Source organism: Thunnus thynnus, chromosome 21 (genome assembly GCF_963924715.1).
Source record: "Thunnus thynnus chromosome 21, fThuThy2.1, whole genome shotgun sequence".
NCBI classification, from domain to species: Eukaryota; Metazoa; Chordata; class Actinopteri; order Scombriformes; family Scombridae; genus Thunnus; species Thunnus thynnus.
Genome location: NC_089537.1, coordinates 22,323,488 through 22,345,331, shown reverse-complemented (window position 1 = coordinate 22,345,331; position 21,844 = coordinate 22,323,488). Strand labels below are relative to the sequence as shown.

Here is a 21,844-nt window from a genome sequence, read left to right as displayed (position 1 = left end):
TAAGCGGATTGTAGAGTCCAGTATTACTGTCTGTTGTAGTGTATTAATTGAATATGTTTCCCTGCTACTGGATCAGTAATGTGAAGAGGTTTGGCAGCATCCTCTACAGGCGACATCGCTGGGTTGTCTTCAGTTCATCCCTGCTATTGAGCAGGCCCTTGTGAATGGTAAATCCCTCCACAGCTGCATCCTACAGCCAGCTTAGCTGCTTTATGTGGGCCTAACCTCCGCTGAAAAAGAGAAATGCACCAGAGCCTCTGCCCTGCTAAACTCTCCTTAGCTGTAACGTGGCGTTGGTGGAAAAGTTTACTTTGTGCTCTGTGGTATTCGGTTCTCACCAACTCCTCCTGTGTGTGTGTGTCTGTGTGTGTGTTTGTGAGCTTCTGCGTGTGTTACTGTTCTTGTACAGTTATGCTGTTTCCTGTGTGGTTCCTGTCCCGAGACTTGCCCCTGGTTAAACAGCGGGCACATGATGGCATGGGTCAGGAGGTGAGGGTTTTGTGGTGAGGGGATGCTAGGACGAACAGGTCGGGCTCATTGAGAGGTTGCCTGTCTGCCTGATAAGCAGCCCCAAGCTTCCTTCCTGGTCTAGCTCCCAAAGGTATGCTGGGAAACTTGGTCTTTCCAAGGTCTTTTCCATTATGCACACCTGGGTTGAGACCAGGTGGAGTGACACATATGAAAATTTACAACATGAGGTGTATTGTTTGGCTATTATTGAAAAGGAGCAAATAACAGTGAGTACTGTACACCAGTATAGCAGGTAATAAGAGCTGTAGTATTATGTATGCAGCATGGGCAGTGTTTCTGACATCACAATCACTGCCGCTGCATCTAACAAGTTTTCTAACTTTCCAAAAACAGACAATCCGATAATCATGCCCAATTAATGCAGTGATAGGCTAGAGATGTGAATGTAAGTAGGCTTTGAACTTCTCTCTCAAGTTGTCTTTTAATATTTTTTATTATTTCACTTGTGTACAACCAAGTGCAACTGTGAGTGCCTTCAAGGAGACAGTCTGTGTGTGTGTGTGTGTGTGTGTGTGCCATTATCCATATTTGTCAGATTCATTGCCACAAGACTGCAGAAGTGCACAGAATTCTTGGAAAGAGATCAGGGAGGCAATGTTATGTCATGTTGTACGACCGAGTTTGTTTCAAGCATACTGGAGCCTTAACATCAATTGACAGTCATCCTGTGACTAAAGTGAGATTGCAATGGTCAGTGTTGTGCTGCAGTCCTGTTCACTTGCTGTCATATAAATTCTAAGGAGTTGTTATTAAATATAATTAATTTTAAAGAATTTGGTACAGAATTTGTCACTGTAGTTCCCACTTGTATGACATGTTCCACCTTGATTGACCATCTTTTGAATTTTAACGTGTTTTCTCGCTCCGAACATATCAAGTAGCCCATCTACATAGAAACTGTCTCTGATGGTGTCTGTGCAGGATCTAAGTGCAGCATTCAGCACTCTAAAATGTAGTAACAATGTGGATCATGTCACAGAAATTTAACAGTGATGATGACAGGCTTGTTAGTATTATCTGGCTGTGTGTGATTCTTTGGTAAACTATGACTCAACCAAAGAACTCACTATCATGTTTAAACTGTTGTTGAGTTTAAAAGAAACTAATCAGGCTAGAAATGGGTGAGTTATCTTGAAGGTTGAAACCTGAGCTTGCCTCCTCAAAAACTCTCACCTCTATTTCTTGTAGGTCGTAAGCTGTACTTTTAAAAAGGTGAGCTCAGAGCCAGAGGCAGAGAAGGAGGGAGAGAAAGAACAAGTGAACTGTGTTTGTCAGCTTTTTAAACCCTGAAAATGATTCTTCTTCTACGCTCTTTATTCTAATGACAAGCTAATCCCCCTCTCCTGTTTCCCTCTATTATAAATAGAGCCTCTTATTTCCCCGCTCCGCTGTGCACTGCTTCTGAAAATTAGCACTCATGATGAGTCTGCGCTCTCAGCAATCAATTTGCCACACTAAGTCCCTCCAAAAAGGTTACCTGTGGCAACTGAGCCCCGGTCACGTAACTTTGAATTTGCCTCTCCTGCCAATTTTTATTCAGCTAATTAAATAAATGGCTCCGTCTGGAGAGTCAGCTGAATGAAATGTCAAAATATTGATGTCGAATAGTTACGTGATTTCAGGGCATTTGTCATAGGGAGAGGAGGGCGGCTGCTGGAGGTGGTGCACACGGATAAGGGGGTGTGTCTGCCCCGAGGCCACTTTAATGATATTAGTAGAGATCTGCTTATTTATGAGGCTGTAAGTTATTCATGAGCAGCACTGGCTATCCATCAAGGCTAAGTTGGTTTACTGTAGCCTGTAACCATCACAGAGCTAAGTAATGTGCTACCAGAGTATCAGATAATCAAATATTTGAAAATGTTAGTTTAGTTTTTAGTGTCTTGTCAATCAGATTGAATACAGGATTTAAATGTTGATTGACCTGCTGCTCTTCTTTCAGTGCTGCATGCAAAAGACATGGGTTTTTTTTGTTTGTTTGTTTTTAGTGTTCCTCCACTCCCGCTTCCTCTGACCTGCCTTCAGTATCTGACGTGTGGAGGAATGCTGCCTGCTGCAGGCAGAGACCAATGTTTTTGGTGTTGCACCTCCCATCTGCCTCCTCTTCTAGCTCCCTCTAAAGGCTTCAGTTTGCTTCAAACAAACTAGATTGTATACGAGTCGTCCGACTATGTCGACAGGCAAAAATTATAGTGTCCTCCTGGCTGCCTCTTCAATCGTTCATACAGTTACACACAGCATGTTCTCTGCCAGAAAAGTTGTTAGGCCTGGCGGCCAAATGTCTTGCCTGAGCAAAACTCGGAGGAGCGACTGGGATTGTCACTAAAAGGAGAGCAGCTGGTCCACCTTAAGAGAGCCTGAGCTTGAGAAGTTGTAGCATTTATTCACTGACAAATAGACTCAACTGTACACACAATGCAGAAAGCTAAAGTTTAAAACTATACTGCTAACTTCATACTCTCTGCTCCAGTCTCCAGCTTTACTGTCACACACCTGCTTGCTCTCTCTCTCTCTCTCTCTCCCTGTACACTCACTAGGCACGCAACCTACGCATTGAGCTATTCCTTAAAGGAGCTACGCTACTTGTATAACACATTTTTAGCTTCAAAAACATCTTCAAAATACATTAAAAAAATTCCCCTAATGCTTAGGCCCAGCGGGCTGCCGAGCTCACAGTACACTTGAGGAAACCCGGCACAGTCACACCTGGAAGCTGCCCAGTACAACCACAGTCTGATCTGCTGACTTGAACTGACGACTTTATGGTCACAAGCTTGCTTCTCTAACCTTTAGGGGGGTTATGGTGCACACTTTCATACAGTTTCTCCTTGAAGGCATTTATGGTGTTGCACATGAAAAGTGATGGAAGTAGTTGTGTGAAGAATGGAAAAATAAAGCTTGAAATTGGATTTTTTTTTTTGGAAAGTTACAAAAATTGCCAGATGCAATTTTTAAAGCTGGGCTCTTTGTAGTGAAAATGCCCACTAAGGAGATCCAGCTTCAAAGGACAAACTGTAGAGAATATCTCACGTTTTTACCAGCAGCACACAGACGTTGACATTGGACCCTTGACCTTCTAAATCTCTCCTTGTGAAAAGTATGAATGCTGGATGTCAGATAATCAAAAAGAAAAATATGATTCATGGTCCCTTTTTGTTATTTAAGTTTCTGGAATATCATGTCATATTAAGTCCTATTCTGGTCAGGAAATATCACAAAATGTTAGGAATATCTAAGATTTTTTATACGAAGGTCCTCTTTCACAAATACAAGAATGTATTTAAAATATGCTCTGCACATTAATTGGATTATATTATGTTTTTCTGCAATTTTGCCTACATATTTTTTTTTTCCTCTCTGACACAACCCAACTGTAGTGGAAACCTGGCTGTTCGCCTCCTTAATACATTATCAGCTGACAAACAGCATTAACAAACCAGGAGGAAATCAACTTTTTAGGTCATGGAAGTGGTTCAACTCTGTTCTGAAAAGTCACGGGAAATAAATATGATTTTCAGATAATTTTCTCATGTGGTTTTGGTCATGATGTTTGACAGCACAGGAGTGAATTTGTTGTTGGATTTTCCTTCTTTGATGATAGGGGATGAAAATGACTTTGACCATAAAATAAATCCATGGAATCGAACAGGACTCCCACACACACACACACACACACACACACACACACACGCATGCCACCTTGTTGAGTGTTTGTGTGCTCCTGTTGGCGACTGAACAGGTCTGCGGTGTGTCTGGCAAGCTGCGGGGTCTCTGGGTTGCTCTGATAGCGGCTGTTCCTTTGAGGCCCCAACATGCTGTGGATAACGACACCGGCCTCGTCCAGAGTCTGATCTCAGGCCAGCGTGAAACGATCCAGAGTCTCAGCTGCCAAGACCCGGGCAGAATAAAGATACACCGGTGCTTGATTGGTTGAGCACATCATCAGACATACAACACGGGTTTGATAGTTGATAGCACCAGTCCTCCCCTGCTCTGCCTCTGTGCTGGCACACAACGATGCCTGGATGCACCCTCGGAGAATGAGCCCACCCTTCTTGTCTCCCTCGTCTCCCTTGATCTACCTCAACCAGCTCCTCTCCCCCCGCAGTTCCTCTCTGTTCTTTCTGTGTATCCCCCCCACCTCCTCCCCTCGACACTGTCTTTCTTCTTCGCCTCTCCCCTCCCAGTTCCTCGTCAGATCCACAGGGCCAGATTTTTATCGCTTTTCTGCGAGTCCTGCGAGGGGAACCTTGAGGGTCTCAGTGGGATCAATTTAAAAGGGAAGCGCTTGTCTCTCCTCCTCTCCTTGGCCCTCTCGGCTGATTGGGTCCGCTCGCCAGGAACTTGCAGGCTTTTGATCTCAACCCACCCCCCCCCCCCCCTTACCAACCCACCCCTGCTCGAAGTTTTTGTCAGAGCTTGGCTCTGAAAAAAAAAAAAAATTCTGTTCCACTTTCTGAGAAATGTGGGCCCCATCCCCTTTCTTTGCACCTGTGAGAGACTGAGTAAAAGTTTTGTAAACCCACTGGGTGGTACTAACAATCTATGGCGTGATTGACTTCTCTTTGAAGATGTGAGAGCGATCCGTCTCTTCAGGTGGAGGTACACCGACGAGGACTCGCGGTCCTCGGGCAGCTCACTTGTACAACTGGTGAGAAGTTGCTGGGAGCTGCGATGCATAATTCACAGTGTGGCGAAGCGCTCTCTCTGTTACAAAGAGTAGAAAGCTACGTGGTGGTGCCCGGGAGCGTTCCCATGCTGAGCTGTGTTAAAGTCACTCCCTCCTTTGTACAGTATGAAGGAACAGCAGCCCCGCAGCAACAAGGACTACATTAGCCTACAATAACCAACCAGGGAGTGCTTTGTCCAGGGTTTCATGTTTTTGTTGGAAACCAAGAACACTCTTCAAGGATAATTCTGGATTATTACTACTTGGGTCTTATTTTAGTAGTTTTGGCCATCATTTCTGTTGGAGATGAAGACGTTTTACACACTAAAGTAAAAGCTGTGATCTTGGAACACTGTTACCTCGCTATAACAAACAAGCCAGTTTAGCCTCAATTATCACTACTGGTACCAATACTGATTCGAGATCCTAACGATACTTCTTTTTGATACTTGCCAAACTTTTAAATAATCCCAATATTTTATTTTACATCACAATTTTGTGGGATTGGTTATTGTAAGGATTTATTGATATAACTGCTCTGATAGGTAGTGCTTAATGGTCTGGTGCTTTATTAGTTCCTTTTGATTTTGGCGCAAGAAAAAGAAAAAAAGTTATGTTAATAACTTATGAGTTATGTTAAGTGATTCACTGCTGTAGGGGCTGGTTGGCTTCAAAGTCTGTAAGGTTTTACTAAATTTTAAGGGAAAAATGTGACATTTTTGGAAATAAACGTATTCACTTTGTTGCCAAGAGTTAGATGAGAAGATTGATTCCAGAGATCTAATTAAACAAATAGGATGTAAGGTGTTGATTGGAGAGCTGTAGAGGTGTTGGTTGGCAAGTTTTTGAGCTTTGGACAAAGTTGGCTAGCTGTTTCCCCAAGCTAGCCAAGCTAATTGACTCCCAGCTCTAGATTCATAGTCAATACACAGACATGAGAGCGGTATTGATCTTCCCATCTGTCAGCAAAAAAGTGAGTGGGCATATTTCCCAAAATATCAAACTATTCCTTTAACATACATGCCTAATTAGGGTAAACTGATAAAGTTAGCTTGTTCACAAAAATTGCTGTTAGCCTAAGGAGCTCCATATGGCACATTTATGCCCTGAGATGACTTTTGTTGTGATTTGGTGCTATATAAATAAAATTGAATTGAATTGAATTTATGTTATGTTTGTTCAAACAGGTCTTTTCATAAATTTCTTGCACTCTCTTCCTTACTGGCTAGTAATGTTGCACCTATGGCAATGAGTTTGAGTAAAATTGTGCGCTAAGACCATGTTTTCCATTCCTCTCACTCTCACCTGGTTATCTCAGTACAATCAGCTGGCCTTAGAATACAGGTTTTTAGTCATTTAGAGCAGGTCTCAATTAAGAATCAGGTTTCGGGGGCATCCCTACTCTGATAAGATTGCCTACCTAAGTGTTTAATGACTGCATTTTTCCATACTCGGTAGTACGGAGTGATGCCCAGTCCTTATCCCCAATAAAACGATGCCCACATTTATGAAAATAAGTAGTAGTAAAACTTAATTTCCTTTAAAGACCCATGAGTGAAATCTTATGTGTTTGTCGTGTAATAGAGGTTTGATGAGGTATGGGTTGTAGAGACATGGTCAGTGTTTGGACAGGAGCCAGGCCCTCTCACCCTCCTCCTCCTCCTCTGTCTCCCGTCGGGTCACTGGAGGTCAAACAGGAGTTTTTCTTGTCCTACCTCACTGACCTCTCTTCTCTTGGGAAAAACTCCAGTCATGACTTGGGATTAAAATTCCTGGTAAAATTAGCCAAACCAGGCCACAGGTTCTCGTGTTTTTGCTTTTTCAGGCCATATCAAACGAACATCACCTAAATTCTTGCCAGTCAGATGAGTTCAACAACTTTTCTCAGCCCGCTTAGCTCTTCTAGAAAGAACCTGAAAGTTTGAGGCGGCTCGGTTGTGAGCGTCTGTCGCTGTAAAGCAAAGCACCCCTTATTTTCAGGGCTCTCAGGTCCCTCGGTGATGACATCATCGGTGAAGTTGTGCACTAATTGAGGTTTAATGCTAGAGTAGAGTGAGCAGGGCTGTAATTTTCCCGCCCCGGCCCTGGAATAGAGACGACAGCTTTTCATGTGGTCCGGGCTAATTTAGGTTGCAGTGCTGCAGCTGTGGGACACCTCACACTTTTGTCCTTTTCATTCTGCCCAGAAATAAAATAAAAAATATGGAAAAAGCAGCTTGTTTATGAAGTTATGCAAAGGACTTTGGCCTTGCTCAGATTCAGACTTACAGTAGGACTGATAGACTGAAGCATTAGTCAATAAACTGTCGATTGAGACATTAAAAGATCTGGAACGTTTCTTCCAATAAAACCTTAAACTGGAAATTAAACTTTTCAGTAATATTTTTTCCAGTGTCTGTTGCAAAACGACCAAAGTTGTTAAATAACCCTTGAAGAAATAAAGCTGTTCTCTCTGCTAAAGAGTTATACCGAACAACATATGTACACAGCACGATACAGTTTATATAGGCCTATGTAGGTGGCGGAGTAAGCGCGGGAGGAAGCTGTAATATGCAGAATGGCATTCAGTGCATGTCATTATGATTGTATGTCCACAGAGCCTGGGCGTAATGACATTCATCCTCCCATCTAGGCAAACACACATACACATGCACACCGACACAAACATAGAGCTCTACCTGCTCTTTATCCCATCCGCCATATCAGGGTCTGTATAAACATCAGGCCCGTTTGAAGTGGAAAGCTTTAATCACATGTGTAATCATTGACATAGCTCGGTTGGTTACCGGCCTGAGAGAGGAGGGGCAGGAGAGGCCGTGGATACCAGCAGCTTGGTGGGCTAGGCCTGCAGAGATACCTGATAGCAGCAGAAGACAAGATGAGCTATGAAAGACCCTCAGAAGACCGTTATATTCTGTCTCTAAGTGTAAACTACAAACAGCTCAAAGCTACTTTTTGATTTCTTAGACCAGTGCCACAGCATCAAGTATCCACTAACACTAAAAAGCAATCTCATACTTATTTTTCCCTCTTCAATATCTATGAGCTTCTTAACACCTTGTCAAATATTTAAATCCCATAAGTGTAAATAATTCACAACACAATGCGTTCACACATACAGACACAAAGAGGCAGGCGCACTTTCGATCCACATGCGGCTAAAGATAATGCATGTTTGCACTGAGCACACAATTTACATATTCTGCTCCAAACGGGCAGTTTATTTTCTCATGTTATACTTGCACACAACAAAGACGGTTATTTTTCAAGCAATGCGTTTCCATGCGTCACGATTCTTATCCAAGACCCAGTGACTCATCATAGTTTTATCGTAGAGAGTTGGTAAGCCATTGGAGGCAACAATCAGCTTTTCCTCTATTTGTTTGCATTACTTTTACATAGAGCGGAGTAGAAGAACAAGATAATCAAAATGAGCTGAATTAATTGTCTCTCCTGCCCATCAGAGGACATTGCATTAAATCAAACTTGTCTCGACACCACCACATCTACACTTTGGAGTATATGAGTAGTGGTGGGCAGTGCCGGCTCGTTTTTCAAGGTTCAAGTAAAAAACAAAACAAAAGGTCTTTCCATAAAAATTTCTCTCAACTTTTGCAGAGAGGCTGTTCAACTTCATCCAGCAGTACAATGTGTTAGTCACTCAAATATGTGCAAGCTCACCTTTTTGGTAGATTACTTAGTAACATGAACGAGATATTTCCACTGTTCACCTCACAATCGTGGAGACTCATCTCAACCACAATTGCAAAATCCTTTCATGTTCTGTAAAAGGCTCTGCAGCGTTTTGGCACCTGATAAGTCTTCAAACTCCAACAATCCCTTTTGTATTTATTTTTTTATCAAATTTAGTCTGAATGTCCACTAATGGACAAAATCGTCAAATGAATAAGTAAATACACATCAAAACCATGTCTACATACCGACCGTTCAGACCAACATTAGGTCTGCATGAAAAACGCAGCCCTCTCATTCTTTTGATGGGGGGCGGTGTGTTGAAGCAGTGGGATGCAGATGCAGGGGTCTCCAACAAAACAACGCAGGGCCTTTAGGTAAAAAAAGTTGAACCAGGTTCAAGTTTTGTTGCAATATGATGTCATCCGGCAAGGAAACGCATACATGCAAATACACATTTCTGGTCAGGGCTCAACGTTAATGGTTTTTTTCACTTGCCCAGTTAGGCAAGTGGGTCAGAAATCTACTCGCCCAATGTCAGTTGTTACTTGCCCCTATAGAGATTGTTATATTTATCAGCTGTTATCAAAAAACAGCAAAGATTAAAGTAAATTGTCATGTTTAATATTTATTTAAGTATATGAAACATAACAAGGACACACTGTCAAAGATGCAAAGCAACAAACATTCTTTCATATGGAGAATGGTACGATCCATCCCCTATATTTCTAGTCTGGCATCACTGGACTAATTTGCAAATGCATATTAGTCTGGAACCTCTCAGTTGATTTTCGATTTCCATGGGGTGTTATCAACAGATAGACCAAAATGCCTATGGGTGCAATTGGATAGACCTACAACCAATCAGAGCAACGGAATGTGTGATGTAGCGCTGAGATATGCAAATTGGGCAGTGCTTGGTTTTGGCTTGTCTTTTTTTCAACATGGTGGCCAGCTCATAAACTTTCTCAAATTACAGCTAAACAGTACACTGAAATATGTTGCCTGGTTTGACAGTTTGATCGGAGTTTCGTGAGCCTGTTGTGTTGCGCCCTGGAGACTCTATTGACAATAGTCAAACGACGACAATCCCTGGACCTGCAGACTGTCAGACATCGTATCCCTGCCCCATATTAGATAAACGGTTGTGATTGGCCCGTCCGGTTCCAGGCCGAGTGGAAATCTGTCTGAATAGGAGAGGGGCCAGACGCATCTGCCAGAGCAAATAAAACATGAGCTCGGTAGATTTGTCTGGTTCCCAGGCTACTATATTTCACTGAACGCTAAATTCTTTTGATCAGCCCAGTTTCTTTCAAATAATGGAAAAGACTCCCTAATCCGATGGCAAATACATTTTTTAGACTCATTTCTTCCACTCCAAGCTTCCTGATTTCCCTCTTTAATGTTTCTCATTCTCAAGAGTATTTATGGCAGTGAAAAATGACACGCTCCACTGATTCCTCTATTTGACAGTGCTCACATAATCCTGAGGGATGTTTGTTTAACGCATCACGCTACTAGTCTACTCAATTCTTGATCGGCCAACAGCGTGTGCCAGTATTCTCCGACGTGTGCAAAGGAAGGGTTTTGTTTTTTTTTCAACTTTAAAAAAAATTTTTTAGCACTTGCATGATCAGGCAAGTGAGTTGCTAGATTTACTAGCCTGATGCCGATGTGGCATTTTACTTGCCCCACTCAATCAAGCAAGATTACTTTATAACATGTATGCTGTGTTTCTACTGTTGACCTCATGGTTGTTGCGATGAAAATAACCTTTCAAGAGTTGTAAAATCCTGTCTGTGAGTATTACAAACAGCTGTGCAGTATTTTGGCGTCTGATAGCCCCTTATATGTATTAATCCGTCTCCAACTGGACTTCCTGGATCATATTTCATAGTTTCACTGGTACATTAAACAACATGCCCCCACCAACACAGCCCCTTGCACAGGACTGCTTTTGGTCTTAATCATAGCCTGTACATAAAGATGGACGAGCTGTGATGTCACCTGTTGGTTTGCATTGGAACTGGTTTAAAGCTCAGAGTTGCAGTTTATGGTCAGCACCATCTTTTCCATTTGAAGTCAGGAGTGTGGGGTGTTGCGTTTCACATTCTGGAAACACGCCCCACTACCTCGGACCCAAGCTAATGCTAGCTTACTGGGAACATCGAGCGCTACACACCTTGGCTATCATTAGCTACTTTAGCTAAATTGTGCTAACAGGGCGGGTATCATGAGCAAGTAACATTATCATCATCATTATCATCATAAACATCAAAGCTACTGTAAGTCTTCACATCTTATTAATGGAGCAATCATTTCCAAAATGACTACCAGCACACTTAGAGGGCCTGAACTGAACGAATGAAACCATGATGACTCATGACTTAGTATTTCTAGAGAGAAGTTGACACTTTTTGAATAAAAGTCATTTGGAGCATCTAGTGGCCGCCGGTGGCACTTTGAGGTTCTTCCACATTTACGTCAGCCTCAAGCTGTGGTTGTTGCTGCTTGGTCTGAATGCAGCCGTACTTTCCTTTGTACAGAACTGGTCCACTAGTAATTGAAAAAAGATTCTCCCTTCTGGTTAATCTGCAGCCTGCAAAATGTAACGTTTTTTCATAAGTTACAAAGTTCTAAAGCTCTACGAGATGCTTCACATCATAAAAAATGGACATGTTATCGCTGTACTAATATGTGAGTTTGTGTTGGATCTTTAAAGTGTTTTTGTTTTATCATTTAGACCAGAGGATCGTCTGATGTGCTAACTGTGAGAAATGTTCAGTGATAAAAACAGAAATGCTGCCCAGCAGCAGTGATTCGTTTACAAACTCAAACACAAGCTTCTTGGCAGCAGGGTGCTGTGATCAGCTCTCATATGGAGGAGATTGTGTGTGAAAATGAAAATAAGCTGTAGATAACATTGCACATTGTGTATCACTGCTTCTATAATGTACAGTGGCCTCGGGGTGTGATTTCGAAATGAAAGTGTTTTGTGATTAACTCTAAGCGCAAACACACACACACACACTCACACACACACACACTCACACTCTGATCCCATTGTACCAGTCGGGTCTAGCTGGCCTCTGCCTGGGCCAAAGCCTGTTAACTCTAATTCAGAGCGTAGAAGCTGGTAATGAGCACTGTCAGAGTTGACATAACAACCTCCCGCTCTGGGGCTGCACACTGGAGTCAGACACACACACACACACACAGAGCGAGCAGGTTCGGTCTGTGTTGGATGATCCTGGGTGATCCTGGGACTATCTGTAAATTCAGTATTGAACTCATATTCTGCTGTGTTTTGGCCATTGGTCTGGTATTTGGAAATTTTAGCTGACTGGCAGTCAGAGCTCACCTAAATCAGTCTAGCACTGGGCTGTAATGTGTGGTAATAGAAAAAAAGGGGAAGCCCAATTTCTCTTTTTTAAATTCAAATTTCCTTTTCTCCGAAATGCCTTCACTGTGATACGTGATCACAGGGCTCAGTGGAGCTCCAGGTAACTCACATTAACTCAGGCTTACAGTATGAAAGACTGCTTTTACATCGAATCCCCCGTCATACCTGGAATGAATTACAATGCACTGTGAGGTTTGACAGTTCGGTATCATCAGTAGACAAGTATTAGGCTGTAAATTCACTTTTATTTGAATGCAGTTTCTAGGATCCTATCCTGAAGTTGATATCTAGAGTGTCACATAAAGATAAAAACACTGAAATGTGCAGCTATAGGCCAATTTTAGTCTGACTAAGTCACCTTAGATAAATGTTTTCTCATTGGTGGCATGAATACAGTATGCCAGCGTACTGTCATGCATTTGTCCTCAAGGTTAATATCCAGAACAGTGGTTTTGTTCAAGATAAGCATTTTCCTATCCGTCCCCATCCCGGATCATTAGAATCAGCTTGTTTAGAGTCGATGACTTGCTGTGTTGTCTGATTTGAGTTCAGGCGGCACAGAAAACAGCCTCTGCAAATTCCAGCATTGCGTGTCCTGGACTCCCATTCCTCAATAATTTATCTAGACAAGTAGAATGATTATTCTATGAATATGCACTAAAATTCCTTTCTTGTGTTCTTTCTCTCTTAAGTTTGTGCATGTCAGTGTGTGCTCAAGTGTGTGTGTGTGCATGTGAGTGAATGCGTAGCTGGGTGTATGCAGCTCTTTTCCGCCTGAAACAAAGGAGGTGTCAGGGCGAATTAGCCCCCCCTACGACTGAACGCCCAGAGAGCTTAGAGATGCACCACAGGTTCTGCTGAGTCGCACATGAGCCGCAGTGTCTACCTCTTCCCCTCTGCTTTTCCCTCCTTTGCCCCCCACCCCTCCCCCCACGCTCACCCCCCTCTCCACTCCCGAGTTGCTCTAACAAGGTTGTTGGAAGAGGATAAAGCGTGTTAAATGAATAATTTACACAGAAGAGCGCTCCTTATTTATTTAATACGGCTGGATCTGACTGAGTGGGCAGTCTGCGTCCCCAACTGCCGAGATACTGTTGGCTAAACGAGAGCTCGCTGGGCTTAATGGAGGGCCAAAGCGACAGGCATTTAGAGAGAGGAAGGAGGTGTACATGAGAGAGAGAGAGAAAGTGTTTGTAGATTGTGTGTATGTGCTTGTGAAACAGGCCATGCAGAGTTGTGCTGGTGTGTGAATCATGTCGCCGCAGAATGTACTCTGTCGTCGCACCATGTTACTCTTTATACTTTGATGCAGACGGATCACATGAGAGACCCCTCTCCTATTTTAAGAATGTTTCCAGGAATTTATGGAATAAATCAATGTTTATTTTACTGCTGAATTCACCGGATAGGATCATCTGATGAATGCAACATTTAGGTGCCTTTTATTGAATCAGCATTGTGATTGTCCCCTCCTCCCCCTCCCACCCCCTTGTTTAACAGTTTCAGTTTAAGTGTTAATGTTTGATGTTTTTACAGGGGGAGTGCGGCGAGGGGGGGACAGGACCACAACCCGGGCACCACCCAGAAAGAGGAGGAGCGAGGGAGCAGCTGAGGAGGAAGGAATCATCCCATAGGTAAACATTGTTCGGTTGGAAATCTGTATATCAAACTTGTAAGAATGACACTTAAAAGTCCAGTGTGTAGGATTTAGTGGCTTCTAGCGGTGAGGTTGCAGATTGCAACTAACTGATTACCCCTCCCTCCCCATCCCCCTCCTCTTCCGAGCATGTAGGAGAACCTACGTTGGCCGCGAAACTCAACGAAAACATGAAAGGTCCTCTCTAGAGCCAGTGTTTGGTTTGTCCATTCTGGGCTACTGTAGAAACGTAGCCGTGCAACATGGGGATCTCTGTGGAAGAGGACCCGCTCCCTATGTAGATATAAAGAAAGGGATCACTCTGTGACAACGAAAACACAACAGTTCTTATTTCCATGCATTATACACTGATTAAATCATACTATTATATTGCATCTCTGCCAAGTCCGTTCCGTTAGATACCACAAATTCTACGCACTGGTCCTTTAAAGGTCCAATAAATGACACTGAGCCTCACTGGATGTCAGCAAACAACTATTTGCTATGTAAGGATACAGTGGAGTAATGGTGACCTGAGCAGTGAATGAAGTCACACTCCCTCTGTGTGTGTTGTTATCCGAGCTTCTCTGTTCTCTTCTGGTAGCTGCACTGGCCGCGCATGCATGTTAGTGCATGTGAGCGTGCATGTGAATCCCTCCGTGTCTTCCACGTCTGTTTCCAAGATGGCAGCCGCGTCACAAACTTTCTTAAATTACACCTAAACGGTACACTAAAATATGTTTCTAAAAACCCAACTTTATTGAGTAAGCGTCACACACGTTTCTTTTGGTCTGAGATGTTGGCGCTGTAGTGCGACATCTAGTGGCTGAATGTCGTGTATTACAACTTTAAGTATTCTCTAAAGAACCAGCTGAGTAAAAAAGTTATTGGCTGAGTGTGAGCAATAAGAAACATTTATCAAGTGACTTACTTACAGCCAAGTGTAAAAGTAACTTTTAAGAGCAACTCTCAAGAGATCACATGATTGATCACATAAAGGAATAGCCAATAAGAGATATGGATTGACCCTACATCTGCCATATTGTACATTCTTACAGTTTTATTCAGTGATGTTATTCTGCAAGAACATATATAATCATAATTTTATTATAATATATTTTATCATATAACAGTTTGTTTTAATTGTGTGAAATGTTTAAATCTTCAGGAATAATTAACATGTGAAATGAACAACAATCTAATGCATTTATAATATATACATACATACTGTACATTTGGATGAAATAATAGGAAATTAGCTGAAATGGAAACAAAATTGTGCTGTGTGACATTCTGCTGTTGGTAGATGAGGTACGTAAGAGAAATTATATACTAAGGAGACTTAAGTGTCACAGCAAGTGCAGACAATGAAGTTGCTTGGAAAGTAATTGCAAACTAAATGAATGCCAGATTTATTCATGCTGTTGGTTTGGATAAATATAAAGAGAAAGAGAAAAAGGGGTTTAACATCCTATCAAATGTTCAGACTGTGTCAAAACCACTCTATTCTTGATTATACAGCTCTAGCAATGTATTATTTACCATGACCGTAATATTTAGTACAATCAGACAGGAAACTGAGGCATGCTCGGCTCTCTATCTGCACCGCAGTTATCTAGGATCTACTCTGAAGCAACTTAACTGACCTCTGCAGATGTCTGACATGTAAGAACATTTTTCAGTCAAGTTTGTAAGTGGAAGTAAAAGTGGCAGACTTTTAGTTTCATCTTTAATTGAAGTCCAAAATGTAACTTTTAGTTTTTCAGTGAATACGAGTTCAGTTGTATTGATCACACGCAGGAATATTGTCACAGCACCAGCCACTTATGACAAAGTTTCACACTAATGTCTAATGGGATAAAATGATGAAGTCATGACATTTTATATCCAAAGGGTCAAAGGTCAGCTTCACTGTGACATCATAATGTTCTGCAAAAACACTTTTCTGGCCATTACTCAACTCCATAACTCAGAAACAGAAGGGCAGATTGTCACCATATTTCACATTTGGTCAGATACAGAATTGGTGACACTAATCTTGGGCACCCACCTTGAAACTGTGGTGATTGTTTAGATCTTCTGTGCTGCCGGCTTGAAGACATGTGAAGTATCCACGTTTTAGAATCTGTAGCTTCTGTGTAGCAACATCCATATCTGAAGCTTTGTCTACTGTCATGGCTACAACTTTGTGTTCTATCAGGATCAGCTTTATTGGCCAAACATGTGAACACATACAAGGAAAATACACTAAATACCTCTTTATTAAATTCCTTCAAAGTCCTCACTACAAATATTATGAGTCTGGAAAGACATGGATGTAAACTTGCAACTTGACTGGTTGGTGGAGGCATGCAACCACAAGGCAGTATTTCTAGTTTTGAAACTAACATCCTGTGTATATTATGCACATCTACTATATTCAAATGAAAATACTAAATACTATATTTACAAAAATGTCATCCTGAATCATAAATTGTACTTGAGGGAATGATTTGGGGTATTTGTGCTTGCGTGTGTAGAGAGAGCAGTGTTAGCATTATTTTCTGTCATTATGCTTACAAAAAGTTAGAGGATTAGAGATGAAGTTGTGGGAGCAGCTGAGTCTATTACTTTTTCTAAAAGAAAAGCAAGAAGATGGGATGTCAGTCTTGTTCAATAATTAACCGTCAGTCTTCATGTTCTAGTCCTAGAAGCAGCAAATAAGAAGACCTCTCTGACCAATGCGGTTATGATCAAAATCCTTTAAAACCTCCACCTGACATCTGGGTTTGTCCACATCTCCTCTCCATGTCCTCCTCCACCACTTCTTCTTCTTCTTCTTCTTCCTTTTGTTGACTGAGGCAGCCCCGCTCGGCAGGAGCGATGCATCGCCACAGTTCCTCTGTGTGCGTGTATGTGTGTCTCCCAGGAGAATGAAATCCCACAGCTCACACTGACCTCATTATAAAAATAGCTCATCTATCCAGCCATCATATTTCCCTCCATTTCCCCTCTCCTCCGCAATCTCTTATATACCGTGATCCTCTCTACCTTCCACTTTCCCCTCCGTGTCTCTCTATCAGTGTTTGCTCCAGACTTAACGTGAGATTAAAAGCTTATGCAAGTCTTTGTAACAGCAAGGTTTCCCCTGCACCTGTCATTACCAATCTAGCTATAATCTGGGATCATAAGATGTCTTTTTAATCGAGGAACTGGATAACATTAAAGACAGTGTTTACATGATCTGTTAACAGTGGCTCTTGGTGAGGTAGTTGTTACAAGTCACTCCAGCACTTCCTTGGGCTTCCTCTCTTCTCTTCTACCTGGTTCACTGCATCTCTTCACCTCCTTTGCAAGTGGAGCGAAATCTCCCCATTAGAGTGAACAGCGCTCATGTCTGGTTAATTTAACAGCAGCATCAGTGATCATTACAGTCCAAGGCTGGCTTTGATCCTGCCAGACAGCGTTTCCTACGGTTTTAATAACCCAACAAAGACACCTTAGCAGATGCTCAATTTGTGGACTTTATTTATTTATTTATTTACAGAGAGAGGTCGACATACATAAAGTATTCACCTCACCCAAATCTTCAGGAAAAAAAGCTGTTTTCATAAGACTTTATTTAGAAAAAAGGTGATTGAGCGTTCACGCTGTTTTTCAGTAAATCCTTCTTTTACATTCACAGTGTAACACATAGTCACCCCTGGGAGGTGTTTATACAAGCGCAGTACTGATGGCCACTAAGCCACTCCACCGGAGCAGCTCGAGGCACTGAAGCAACAATAATTACAGTATAGATAATGATAAATAACAATAACTGTGTGCAACCATTTTCAAAAAATAGAGTTTAAATGTACGGTGGTAATTGGGGGGTGAGGGAGCGTGTGGAATGTGAATGTCATTTCGAGGGCTGGAATACCAGGCAACATCATGGATTTTTCATTTGTTTTGGTCTAAAGGACAGAAGAACTGGTTCTTCTCTGAAAAAAAGGCAAATAAGCTATGTTTAGGTGCATCCATGTAGCCTACAAGTTAAGACGCATGTCATATAACTGCAACGTCTACAGTTGGAATCCGGCTGCGGACCTTTGTTGCATGTCACCATCCATCACTCTCTCCCTTCAATTCCTGACATCTCTCCATTGTCACGATAATAAAGGCGTAAAATGCACCCCAAAAAAATTTTAAATAAAAAAAAATAACCTATGTTGTTACGAACATTATAGACAGGGACCAGGATCAAATGAAGGTGTAGTAAAGTGACTGTATGCAGAATTTAATTCCTCAAAAAAAGTTGATTTTGAGTTGAGTTGCTCAGTTGGAGCAAGTTCAGGTCAAGTTTCAAGTCATTTTCAACATGTACAAGTCAAGTCTTGTCAATGCAAGTCTCAAGTTGTTGAGGCCAAGTTCAAGTCAATTCACATGTTTTAGCAAGCAAAGTGCAAGCCAGTTACAGGTGTTTCAGGTCTCTGACTATTAAAAGGAAATGATATTCAAATATTTTCTCTAAAAGCTGTGTTAATAGTGCTGTTTATATAGGCCTTGTAATGAAATACTCAAGGAATGTGGCAGTACTGAGATTTTATCAGGTCAAACTTGACTGTTTTTACTTCACTGTTTTTGCTTTCGAATCTCAAGTCCAGTCTTACGAGATACAACTCTCACAGCAGTCAAGGCCAATTGCTCTTTTCTACTACAGGGACTTCACGAATCATAACGTGTTACTGTCGTCACAGATTCTGCTTTTGTTTCCACTGTTCACTTTGGGGATGACTTCTTGGAACTAAAGAAGGATACTAAATGCATGTTACAGGCACTTTCAAGGTTTGCCGGAAATGCTGTCAATAGTGATTGGTCAAGCACACATATCACAACAGAAACGACCACAACAAACACAACAGGACATAACACAGCATGAAAAAATGAAAGACAGATGAAGCATAGAAATATACTTTAAGAGCCCATTAAGATCCTCCTGTTAGTGATTCCAAAGTCAGCTTGCTGCCTGGCTGATGCAATGATATTTAGCTTTGACAGTGTAGAGTTACGAGTTACTACCAAGTTCAAGCATACTTGTTTGTTTTCATCTCTCCTTTGTAACATCACTTTCTCACCTGCATACCCAGCAGTTTATTCCCCCCAGAAAGGCCATCTTATGTTAAATAAGAACACGCTGCCTGGCATTGACCTGCTTTTAGAAGCCCAGGCTCACCTCAACAGGAGAACTGTTGGGATCATCTGCATATTCTTTTGATCTCGCACCGGGTCTCTAGGAGCAGCCGTCATTAAGGAAGTCTTCACGACGTTCCCTCTTCCTCCTCATCATGGCTAAAGCTCTACCTCATGCCCTCTTCCTTGCTAGCGCCCTTCACTCCATCGCAGCCCCTTAAAAGTCTTCTACCCTGCAACTGCCCTTCACTTCACAGCCGCCCTAAGTTGGGTTGAAAGCCAAAACCACTCTCGTCTGTCCTTCACCGCAAAGCTGACGTGTTTGTGTCTGTGTTGTGTTGCCCTTGGGGTGGGTTACTTCCAGCCCCCACCCCCTCCATCTCATCTCCCTTCTCCTCCCCACCTTGCTGTTTATCTGTCTCTGGGCCCGTCACGTCCCTGAACCTGCTCTAATTAGCATCCCACACAACACTGTTTATTTACTCAGGTACCGACAGAAGGGGAGGGAGGGGAGAATGAAAGAGAGAGTCTGAAAAAAGGGAGAATGAGACAGAGAAAGCCAGGAAGAGGAAGAGGGAGCGGGAGGGCTGGGAACAGGAAGAGAGGGAGAAATGATTCAGAGAATCAAAGGGCTATGAGACTCTCTCTCATAGCGGATGCAGAGGGTAATGATAGTTAAGAAGACATGAGGCAGAAAGTCGAGAAAGTGAGAGACAGAGAACTTTCCTGCCTCTCCACGCCTCCTCTCTGCCTTTTCCAGCGTTTCATCTGAGATGCAGAGTGCCTAAAATTAGCAAGCTGGCAGCTTCCTTCCTTCCTTCCTTCCAGGGTCCCCATTAAAGTTCTCCCATTGCGATGAGTGATCATTAAGGTGGGACTGGGAATGCAGGTGTTATCTTAGTGTCCCAGTCGAGGTTGCAGTGGCATCACTTTTCCTCAACAGTGATGAGGGGAACAGATATTCTCTATAATCCTCATCCGTTGGCGTGTCTGAGTGTTTATTTAAAAAGTTGAGTGTATGTGCACCAGTGCGTGACATCACCGCACGTCTTTCAGTAAGGGTGGAGAAAAGGTTTATGATGCTGTCTGACAATATGACAAGAAGGAAGCACAAATCTGTTCATTCATTAAGTCAAGGTAGGTTGCCAACTCAGTTTTTACTGCCACTGCAATCCCTTGCCTTATGTTAAATTATCCCTATGAGACTCACACAGTGTGGTATAGATTTTAAATTTGGTATAAAGTAAGGACTGAAAAGAAAAAGTCGATTGGTGTATACCCAGTGACAAGCACTTGGTTTAAAGCCCACTGAAGCCTTTAGGTCCATTGGATGCCTTTATTTGGTCTATGCTTTCTTGTGCATGCCACTGAAATCCTTAACAATTACGTAATTGTAACTTTTCCACAGATCTAGCACGACTCTCAAAATTTCAGACATTGAAGACCAACTGCATGTGGCTTCTTGGTCTGTGTGATCAGCTGATGGTCCAACGGAACTTTGTTTTGTCTGGATTCTTAGTGCTTCTGGTACAGGAATCATGATCTTGATATTTAGTGTATCTGTTTCTGTCCACTCTAGGAAATCAGCTGGTCTCGTTGTTCCATCTCTGGGAATTTCAAGCAAGCAAGATATGTGTAAATTACATATGAGAAAATAAATACTGGGGTAGCCAGGGGTTACCTTGTTTTACATTGGATGCCCTGGTGGCTTTCTGGTTAGATGGATTTGTCCACTGGGTAAACCACAGTGAACAGTAAACATGCTGCAGCATGAGCAGGCTCATAGAGCTTTCAGAGACAGTTGGGCATGTTTATTAATTACTTGTGCACTAAAACCCTGGGACTATTGTTTGTTTCTGGTTTTATCCCACATCCTGTATCCGACACTGTCCTCCTGTTTGAGCTCAACATGTTGTTATCAGCGTCCTGTATGTCCTGCATCCTATATTTTACATCCTTTGTCGTACATCCACCAGAATTCTCTTTCTCTCGTGTGTTATCTACCTCTGTAGCAATCTTAAAAGCACGTCGTCATTTCCTGCCTTGTACACGATGGTCAGTTAGCAAATTGAACTCGCAGCAACTCCCTGACCTCAGTGACTGTGCACATTTATGAAACAAAATATCTGACGCTGCCAGTACTTTTTCACAGACTTGAATTCAGCAAAGTGGCATTTTACATTGCCCATCCTCACATGTTGTCATACTGAATGAAGGCCTGCTGCTGTTAACAACCAAAAGTTGTATCCAAAAAATGACAAAATTTGTTCTGGGATGGCAAAATCATGAAAAAGTCCTCGCTCTGCAGGCAGGTTCAGTCATGTGAATTTGAGAAATTTTGGAAATTTTTCGAGTCATTGCTGTTTCTCTGAGACACTCCCAAACACACTCACTGTCATCTTCCCGCACTGACTCCTCACAGCCCTCGTCCCTCTCCTCTTTTATTCTTTCTCTCCTCTAGCTCCCTTCCATTTTTCCACCACACTCCTTAGTGCTGTTTGACCTATTCAGAAGGGTCCAAATGTCACGGCAGAGGGAAAGGTCAGGTAAAGGTTTAGTGTTGAGCAAAGTCTGGACGGCTAACACAGTTCTGGCTGCCTGAGGAGGGGGAGCGCATTAACACTTGAGACCTTGAACACACACCTCTACACACACATACGCGCACTCCGACACACACTGCTGTCACCTCCGCTCCACGTCGACGCCACTCAGCTCTGAGCCAGCAGCCATGTCATCTGTTTGTGTGTGTGTGTGTGTGTGTGTG

General features: G+C 42.4%; 1 protein-coding gene across 3 annotated transcripts in view; it reads left to right on the top strand.

The window, feature by feature from the left end:
* znf438 (zinc finger protein 438) overlaps positions 1-21,844 on the top strand; it is a 52,407-nt gene that overhangs the window by 18,097 nt on the left and 12,466 nt on the right. For all 3 annotated transcript variants that reach the window (XM_067577770.1, XM_067577769.1, XM_067577771.1), the window contains one exon: positions 13,833-13,930. The gene's annotated coding sequence lies outside the window, so the exon portion shown is untranslated. The remainder of the gene's footprint in view (positions 1-13,832; positions 13,931-21,844) is intronic.